The sequence below is a fragment of the Pinus tabuliformis genome, chromosome X (assembly GCF_031772625.1).
Source record: "Pinus tabuliformis cultivar Carrire ecotype Pingquan chromosome X, CPIR1, whole genome shotgun sequence".
In the NCBI taxonomy this organism is placed as follows: Eukaryota; Viridiplantae; Streptophyta; class Pinopsida; order Pinales; family Pinaceae; genus Pinus; species Pinus tabuliformis.
Genome location: NC_142308.1, coordinates 1,348,671,938 through 1,348,683,084, shown reverse-complemented (window position 1 = coordinate 1,348,683,084; position 11,147 = coordinate 1,348,671,938).

Genomic DNA, 11,147 nt, shown 5'->3' with positions numbered 1-11,147 from the left:
TATTTTTTCTCTCTTAACATTATACATGAACATATTTATTAGATCCTCAAGGCTCTCATCTTCTTTTTGATTCATTTTAAATTTTTCTTCTTTAAGGTCAAGATCTTTATATTTTTCTAGAAATGTCTTTTGCATATCATTCAATGATCTTATTGAATTACTCTCTAAACTCATGAACCATTTAAGAGTTTTATCCTTCAATGTTGCGAGAAACAATCTCAAATTTTGAGTGTTTAATAAGTAACCATAATATCTACAAACTATTTGAAATTCAAAGAGAAAGGTTTCCAGATCCTCTGACCTCATACCATGCAAGTTGGGAAAGAAATATGGAGGGATGTTCTTCATATGCACACCGACATTAGTATCTTGAATGATAAATCCAAGAGGATCTTCTTCATTGTCTTTGTCACCTCCTCTTATTCTACCTACAAAATTGGATGGTGATGTGGCTCTTACTTCACCACGTGACCGAATGCGAGGATTGGTGTTGGAGAAGTATTTTTAATTTTATTTTTTTGAATAAGAATGCTAATGCATTGAAATTTTATTTTTTTGAAATAATATATTCCCAATGGAATTTTTTTTTTTTTTTCATAAATTAAAATAAATGAATCAATTAGGGAAGAAAACAATGCATACTTTGAAACCTCCCCGACAATGACACCAAAAAGTGATGAGCCCTAGTATTGCAACAAGAATGTTGCAACTCCCAAGGCTGCCAACTTAAATTATCAACCTAGGGTTCATACAAAATTCATGAAATCAAAGCCTAAAATAATTGTAGAAATGGAAATGTTACTTTGAAAATAAATTAATCCTAGGCAAGAACAACAATTTGTGATTGAAATCCTAAAAGCATGAATTCAAATAAATAGGCCTAATATAATTTGTGAAAATGCATGTCTTATTTGGTGTTTATTCTTCCTCAATAATTTATTTAGAGCCTAGGGATCATGATTCAAGCCTAAGAGAAAAAAACAATCTTTTCAAGAAAATCTAGTCAAGTTTACATGTGCTACAGGAGTGCTGCAGGAGGTTGCTATAAGTGAAATAGAATTGCTACGAGCAAAACATAATTGCTACAGGAAGAGATAATTCACCAAATGACCAAGTAAATCAAATGAAAATGGATGGGAATTTTTTTTTTATTAATCAGGATGTCTTAGGACTCTATTCCAAGTGAAATTACACCAAAATACCTTTGTTAACATGTGCTAAAAAATAGCAGAACATTACAACTCTAAAAACTAGAAATTCAAGAACTAGTGAGCTTGTTAACCTATCAAATGCCTAACCTAATAGACTGAAAATGAAATGGGGTGAAATTTTATATTAAATTGAATGTTTTTATGGCCCAGTATAAGTGGAATCAACTCAATTGAATCTCATTAACATGTTCTAAAAAATAGCAGAAAATTACTACTTTTTGCTACAAGGGACTTCCAAAAATTCTAGAATTGTGAGCTATTAAATCAATCCATGTGGCTCAATGATGAATATGAATTTTAAAATCTATTCTGAGGATACATAATGCTTTTGAATATGTAAATAACCTTCAAAATAATTCACTTTCATAATTTAACACAATCTTACAGCAAAACAAGCATCAATACTAAATGCAAAAATAGGAAAACAAGAATAAGAGATGCATGTGAATTAGAAGTGAAAAGAAGAAAGACAAATTGTACATGATCCAAGAGGATCTTGTCAGATCAGTTACACAGGTTGAGTGTCGTTGTCAATATTCAGTTCAATGTCGTCATCTTTGACAGTGTTGTTTATGGTTTAGGTTCTTTAGGTAATGTTAAAGGTTTCCATGGTGATGATTTTGTATCTGGTTGTCGACAAGTGTTCATGGTCAGTTCCGCTAGGGTTGATCATCGACATGGGTGTGTCATCCATTGTAGGGGTTCGATATGGGTTGTCGTCATGTGATGTCATCGCAAAAGTAGCTTTGTGACAAAGATGTGTGTATGGGTGAATGTCACTTTGTGACAAATGATTGTAAACGGGTTTTGATGAACACTATGTATCAAAACCATAAATAGACCCTAAAACTACATCTAATCCAAACCTAATCCTAAACCCTAACCTATCAAATCCATGCATCAAAATACATAAACCTATGGTAAGACCTAAAACCTAACCTTACTCCAACATGTATTAAAACAATTCAAAAAAATACATAAAACCCTAATTCTAAACTCTCTCGGCCCTTGTTATAAACATTACACATTAATAAACATTATAAATATTATAACAGTCCCCTGATCACTGGAGTAAACCGCGCGGGGACTGTTGGACATGTAAACAGTCAAGCAGAGATATCTGGGCCTTAACTGCACGGGTATGGAAACCATAGCAGCGGATATGTGAACAGGCAGAGAGGTAGCAGAACTGCCACAGTATTGACCGTAGGGTTACATAACCGCAGCCAACCATGTTATCAGCAATGTTTTGATAGCCATCAGGGTTAGTTGTAACCGCAGAGCCAACCGCATCAGAAACCACAACCATGTGAACAAGTGGGGGTAGTTACCGTGGAAATCGGGGTTACAATTCACCGCAATGGAGACTGCGAAGTAAATCATGGCATGTGATCGCAACACAGCCACCGTCACCGTTTTTGGCCAGCAGACAATAGAATCGCCGGGAAATAATTGTGGTCAGTTAAACGATAGTCACATGTGTTGTCTCCCCTCTACCCAATCCACAAACCGTTTACAGTTTCAGTTTTAATATATGGTCCAATTGTGGGTTTTTGGTTGTTAGTCGACATTAAACTAATGCGATGACCAAACAAACTTATATTAGGTGTCAAGACATGGTAAGACTAAGACCTAACCAAACCCTAATTTCAGCCTATTCACTCCTACACTCAACAGAAAGGAGTTAGAGTGTATCTAGTTTTTGTATGCAGATTCTGGAGGTTAGAGGTTGTTTTTTTCAGTGTAACAAGAGAACCTGGAGTCGAAATTGGGAATCATGATAGGTGTTAGAAAGTTGGTCCAGAGAGCTATCCTTTGATAGTGGCCATAAGTGGCTGCAAGCACATTCAATTTGGTCAAATCTCTATGTAATCGACCTCTCCTGTTTTAATCCTAATAAAGCGGTCACCCATCTTGAAGGCGGACCTGGAGATGTGGTCCATCAGGGAAGAACTCCGTAATCAATTTTTTTCTCTGGTATCGCTCTGTTTTTGTTGTTTTCACTTCTATTTTGCATCGTACGTATGTTTATCAACTATCGTAAAGTCTTTTCCTCAAGCAGTTCTCACGGTTTTCAACACTTTCAGTTAACATTCTATTCATTAATGGCTAATAAATTTACATCAATTTTAACATATGATCATTTCAGATCATATAATTTTGTATCAGAGCAGGTTGTGTTTGTAGAATTTTCCATTGACTATTAACTAGGTCAAAGTTGCAATGTGGAGAAGGAATCCTCGAGCAGATTGATCCAGAGATTGGAAAGCGACGAGTCATTCATAAGTCGACTATGACAGGATCTGATGCAAGTGAAAACACTGAAACTAAGATGAGTGATGAATAGTTTTAGCAAGAATTCTTGACCATGTAGCAGATGTTGGGAGAATTGTACGAAGACAAGAAGGTGAGAGATGCAGCTTCTTCTTCAAAGACAACGATGAAGGAAAAATTTCAAGGCAAGGCTGATAAACTACCTTCACCTCCATCATCTCCCTCATATTCTTTGTCTTCCTCTTCTTCCAGTGCTGAATCTGAAACAAAAAAGAAACCTAAGAAAACATCTCTTTTGAAACTTGATGTAAAATTTGAGTTACCTATTTATGATGGCGAAATGAATCCTGAAAAGCTAGATAACTGGATTAAGCAGTTAGAAGTGTATTGTTGTATTCAGAACATCTCTGATGATAAAAAAAAATTCAGTTAGCTACACTTAAAATGGGGGGAACAACTTTAATCTGGTGGGAAAGTAAAACTCAAATAGATGTAAAGAGAAAAGGAAAAATCATCTCTTCATGGTCTAAGTTTTTAAAATCTCTTAGGAAACAATTCTATCCTTTGGGATACATGCAGCAAGCTGTTATTGATTAGTAGCATGTGAGGCAAGGTAAAGGGTAGAGTGTTCAAGAGTTTACTCAGGAGTTTAGAAAGAAAGCATTGTATTTCATTGGATACACGTGAAACTTTATTAAAATACATTGGCAGTTTACATTCATATTTGTAGCATACATTATTGATGTTTAATCTTGATGATTTTGGTGAAGTGTGTGTTCAGGCCATACATATTGAATCAGGTGGCATACCATTCAAGTTTTCATTGCAATCATCTAAAGAGTTGGAAATCAAAGATTCTAATGACAGTAAGGGGAAGAACAATTCGAAGAGAAAGAAATTAGTGATAACTCAGAAGGAAAGACCGACTTTTTCTCATTGCCAGAAAATCAATCATGATGAATATAAGTGTTGGAAACTTCATCGAGAACTTAAGCCCAAAAATTTCCTTAAGGAGAAGGATGGAAAGAAGACAATTGCAGCAGTCCATCAAGATCTAGGTTCGTATTCAAGTGATGAAAGGAGGATAATTGCTATGGTTACGACAGGTAAAACTTCTGACAATAGTTCAAGTTCGAAAACTATTGCATCTTCATCAAACATAAACCCTTCAAATGAGGATAAAAGAGTTGAATTGTTTAACATAAGGATAACTTCTAAGCACCCAAAGATAGATACAATGTTTGATAGTGGATCACAGGCCAATATGATATCTAAATATTTAGTTAAGAGTTTGGATTTGGAAACACAGAATCATCCAAGACCTTACCCATTAGGATGGCTAAATAAATCAACTCAGATAAAAGTCACCAAACAGTGTTGATTAAGATTTTCCATTATAGCTAATTACATTGATGAAGTGGAATTAGATGTGGTTCCAGTAGACATATGTGGAGTTGTCTTAGGAAGTCCTTATCTTTATGATCATGATGCAGTATTTTACAGGAGAGAACATAAATATCACCTTAAGAAAGATGGGGTTGAATTTATTGTCAAGGCACATCAAAACAAAAATCACTTGAATTTAGTTGTTGCTAATCAGATGAAGTGATTAATAAGTTCAAATAAAATATTTGTAATCATTTGTGTAAAGGAACAACATAACAATCAACATGATGCTTATTCAAGTTATGAGTCTTAGCTTCAAGATAGTTTGATCAAATAGGTAGAAACTTTTCCAGTTCTATTTAAATAAATCAAACATCTTACTCATAAGCAAGGAATACAACATGAATTACAGTTTGTGCCTAAAGTTCCTCTTCCTAATGTCAGAATGAATCAATTCATTCCAAGTTTGGAAATTAATAGTTACAGGGATACAGTTCAGTATTGGGGAAAGTCAGTGTTAAAATTCTCTTATATTGTGTCACCATTTCATGTTTTGAACAGTTTGGAATCCTCTTTTCAAGTGAAGAGGAAACCTATTTGTTTTCATACCAAAGCCCTTTCTAAAGCAGTGTCAAAGTGTCTAAGGGAAACTTATGCATCATGGGAAAGTGATAATCAATGGAAATATCATTTAATGAATAAGGAAAAAGTGATTCAAACAAATCAACAGCTAATTCAATACTTTCAGAATCAAACTAAGTTGCAACAGTTTCCATATAATAATTTGATGGGTTTATGGCAGCAAGTTCACTTAGTAATTAGGAATCAGGAAAGTATAGTTGGTTTGATGTCAATAATATCTTTGATTGTCTCTGTTATTCTGAAAAATAGATTGTTAATACATGTCAATGGTATTGAACAATATCCTGTAGAGACTGTTTTCAAAGATGATTATGAATCACTAACTCATGGTTCTTCATGGAAGGAAATCAATTTCCATATTCATAACAGGTTGTTTGACAAATGTCGCAAGTTGTTCATATTGCAGATGGAAGGAATAGGTCACCAGTTAAAAATGAACCATGGCCGGCATCATCAGGGTCATCACTTGTAGTTGATTGATCGAATGTATTGGTACATCATCAGGGCAAGGTGGAGAGTAAGGGAGCTCTACCCTCATCGACTATTTGTTTAGTCAAACTTTTGTGGTCCAAAATATTTGAAGAGTAGAGGATTGATCCAGGAGGATCTCGTCAGATCAGTTACATAGGTTCAGTGTCGTCGTCAGCATTCAGTTCAATGTTGTTAGCTTCGACAGTTTTGTTTATGGTTCATGTTGTTCAGGTGATGTTAATGGTTTTCATGGTGATGGTTTTGTATCTGGTTGTCAACAAGTGTTCATCGTCAGTTCTGCTAGGTTTGATCATTAACATGGGTGTGTCGTCCATTACAGGGGTTTGATATGGGTTGTTTGCATGTGATGTCGTCGCAAAAGTAGATTTGTGACAAAGATGTGTTTATGGGTGAATTTCACTTTGTGACAAATGATTGTAAACGGGTTTTGATGAACACTCTGTATCAAAACCATAACTAAACCCTAAAACAACATCTAATCCAAACCTAATCCTAAACCCTAACCTATCAAATCCATGCATCAAAATACATAAACCTATGCTAAGACATAAAACCTAACCTTATTCCAACACTACGTATTGAAACAATTCAAAAAAATACATAAAACCCTAATTCTAAACCATCTCAACCCTTGTTATAAACATTACACATTAATAAACATTATAAATATTATCACAGTCCCATAATCACTAGGCTAAGCTATGCGGGGACCGTTGGACATGTGAACATTCAAGCGGAGATGTCTGGGCCTTAACCGCGTAGGTATGGAAACCATAGCAGCGGATATGTGAACAGGAAGAGAGGTAGTATAACCACCGCAGTATTGACTGAAGTGTTACATAACTGCAGTAAACCATGTGATCAACGAAGTTTTGATAGCCATTGGGGTTAGCCATAACCGCAGTGCCAACCGCATCGGAAACCATGGCCATGTGAATAGGTGATGGTAGTTACCATGGCAGTCAGGGTTATAGTTCACCGCAACGGAGACTGCGGAGCAAACGACAACATGTGAGCACAAAACAGCCACCATCACCATTTTTAGCCAGCAGACAGCAAAACCTCCGAGTGATAACCGCTGTTAGTTAAATGACAGTCACATGTGTTGTCTCCCCTCCACCCGGTCAGCAAACCATTTACGATTTCAGTTTTAATATATGGTCCAATTGTGGGTTTTTTGTTGTTATTCGACATTAAACTAATGCGATGACCAAACAAACTTATATTAGGTGTCAATACATGGTAAGACCGAGACCTAAACAAACCCTAATTTCAGCCTATTCACTCCTACACTCAGTAGAAAGGAGTTAGAGTGTATCTGGAGGGCTATAAAGCCAGTTTTCTTCTCATTGAGAAAGGAGAGTGACTTTGGTTTTTGTATGTAGATTCTGGAGGTTAGAGGTTGTTTTTGTTTTCAATGTAACATGAGCATCCAGAGTCAAAATTGGGAATCGTGATAGGTGTTGGAAAGCTATTCCAGAGAGCTATGCTTTGACAATGACTAGAAGTGCCTGCAAGCACATTCAGTTTTGTCAAACCTCTGTGTAATTGATCTCTTCTGTTTCAATCCTAATAAAGCGATCGCCCATCTTGAAAGCAGACTCGGAGATGTAGTCCATCAGGGACGAACTCCGTAATCAATTTTTTAATCTGGTATCGTTGTGTTTTTGCTATTTTCACTTCTGTTTTGCATCGTAATTATGTTTTATCAATTGTCGTAAAGTCTTTTCCTCAAGCAGTTCTCATGATTTTCAGCACTTTCAGTTAAAATTGTATTCATTAATGGCTAATCAATTCTACATCAGTTTTAACATATGATCATTTTAGATCATATAATTCGGTATTCAAGTAGGTTGCATTTGTAGAAATTTCCATTGAATGTTAACCAGGTCAAAGTCGCAATCTGGAGAAGGAATCCTCGAGAAGATTGATCCAGAGATTGGAAAGCGATGATTCATTCATAAGTTGACCATGATAGGATCTGATGCAGGTGAAAAAACTAAAACTAAGATGAGTGATGAATAGTTTCAGCAAGCATTCATCACTATGTAGCAGATGTTGGGAGAACTATATGAAGATAGGAAGGCAAGAGATGCAGCTTCTTCTCCAAGGGCATTGAAGAAGGAAAAAGGTAAAGGCAAGGATGATAAACCACCTTCACCTCCATCATCTCCATCATCATCATCATCTTCTTCTTCTTCCAATGCAGAATCTGAAATAGAAAAGAAGCCTAAGAAACATCACTTTCGAAACTTGATGTAAAATTTGAGTTACCTATTTATGATGGCGAAATGAATCCTGAAATGCTAGATAACTGGATTAAATAGTTATAAGTGTACTATTGTATTCAAAACATCTCTTATGATAAAATGAAAATTTAGTTAGCTACACTTAGAATGGGGGGAACATCTTTAATCTGGTGGGAAATTAAACTCAAATAGACGCATAGCAAAAAGGAAAAATCATCTCTTCATGGTATAAGTTTTTAAAATCTCTTAGGAAACAATTCTATCCTTTTGGATAAATGTAGCAAGCTATTATTGATTGGCAGCATCTGAGGCAAGGTAAAGGGCAGAGTGTCCAGGAGTTTACTCAGGAGTTCAGAAAGCAAGCATTGGCGCTTGGTATTTCATTGGATACATGTGAAAATTTATTAAAATACATCGACAATTTACATTCATATTTGCAGCATACATTATTGATGTTTAATCTTGATGATTTTGATGAAGTGTGTGTTGAGGCCATACATATTGAATCAGGTGGTAGACCATTCAAGTTTTCATTGCAATCATCCAAAGAGTTGGAAATCAAAGATTCCAATGACAGTAACGGGAAGAACAATTTGAAGAGAAAGAAATCAATGATAACTTAGAAGGAAAGACCTAATTGTTCTCATTTCCAGAGAATTGGTCACGATGAATCTAAGTATTGGAAACTTCATCCATAATTTAATCCCAAAAAGTTCCTTAAGGAGAAGGATGAAAAGAAGGCAATTGCAGCAATCCAGCAAGATCTAGGTTCAGAATCAGGTGATGAAAGGAGGATAACTGCTATGGTTACGATAGATAAAACTTCTAACAGTGGTTCAAGTTCAAAAACTATTGCATCTTCATCAAACATAAATACTTCAAATGAGGATAAAAGAGTTGAATTGTTTTACATAAGGATAACTTCTAAGCACACAAAGATAGATACAATGTTTGACAGTGGATCAAAGGCCAATCTAATATTTTAAGATTTAGTTAAGAGTTTGGGTTTGTAAACACGGAATCATCCAAGACCTTACCCATTAGGATGGCTAAATAAATTAGCTCAGATAAAATTCAGCAAACAATGTCGATTAAGATTTGCCATTACAACTAATTACATTGGTGAAGTGGAATTAGATGGGGTTCTAGTAGACATATGTGGATTTGTCTTAGGAAGTCCTTATATTCTTATATTTATGATCATGATGTAGTATTTTACAGGAGAGAACATAAGTATTAGCTTAAGAAAGATGGGGTTGAATTTATTGTCAAGGCACATCAAAACAAAAATCACTTGAATTTAGTTGTTTCTAATCAAATGAAGCGATTAATAATTTCAAATAAAAGATTTGTTATCATATGTGTAAAGGAACAACATAACAATCAACATGATGCTTGTTCAAGTTATGAGTCTCAGCTTCAAGATGGTTTGATCAAAGAGGTAGAAAATTTTCTAGTTCTATTTAAAGAAATCAAACATCTTACTCATAAGCAGGGAATACAACATCAATTACAGTTTGTGCCTAAATCTCCTCTTCCTAGTGTCATAATGAATCAATTCAGTCCAATTTTGGAAATTAACAGTTACAGGGATACAGGTTAGTATTGGGGAAAGTCAGTGTTAAAATTCTCTTATATTGTGTCACCATTTCATGTTTCGAATAGTTTGGAAGCCTCTTTTCAAGTGGAGAGGAAACCTATTTGTTTTCATATCAAATCCTTTTCTAAAGCAGTGTCAAAGTGTCTAAGGGAAACTTATGCATCAAAGGAAAGTGCTAATCAATGGACACATAATTTAATGAATAAGGAAAAAGTGATTCAAACAAATCAACAACTAATTCAATACTTTCGGAATCAAACCAAGTTGCAGCAGTTTCCATATAATAGTTTCATGGGTTAATGGCAACAATCTCACTTAGTAATCATGAATCAAGAAAGTATAGCTATTTTTATGTCAAGAATATCTTTGATTGTCTCCATTATTCAGCAAATTAGATTGTTAATACATGTCAATGGTATTGAACAATATCCTATAGAAACTATTTTCAAATATGATTATGAATCACTAACTCATGGTTCTTCATGGAAAGAAATCAATTTCCATGTTCATATCAGGTTGTCTGACCATCGTCACAAGTTGTTCATACTGTAGATGGAAGGAACAGGTCACTGGTTCAAAATGTGCCATGGTAAGTGTTAGCCTTGTTGGCAAATGGCCCAAAAATGGATTTAAATATGCTCAAAACACTCTCTAAGTCTTCAAAGTTTACCTAAGGATCATTCAAAAATCCCAACAGTCGCATGCCAAGAGCCCTTGGAAGGGCAAAAAAACATCATTGGGAGGCAAAAACTAGAGAGAAACATTGAAAAACCATATCGTAGGCTTACACAGTGTAATGCATAGTAGCCGTTAGATCTGACTGATCAACGACCCAGATCTAAGCAGCAAATCGCAAATTAGAAAGCAGAGAGGACAACTTAAGGATGGGTGCAAGACACCCTGATCGGCGATCTCTGATGATTCGATCGGCGGTCACAATCGGCATTCGCAATCAGCACAGGCAGACAGTGGCAATCGGCGCAGACCATGGGGTGATGGTGATGGCGATCGATGATTCAACATGGATCGTTGATCAAGCGCGCAGATTGACGACCCACGTTACATCGCGATATCACATCAAAGTTTCACAACAGTCCAATGAACCAGACCTGATGAAATTATAAGTATTATTTCATAATATTTCAAGTCCATGGGAAAGCCTTTTTCAATGCATTTTTTGTGTATTTCATATTTTAACGAAATACAAAGGGAGCCTTGGGCAGCGACTATGCGATAAGACCCAGACCTGAAAGGGTTCGGGAAGGGAAATATATAATATTTGAAGTCCGAAGG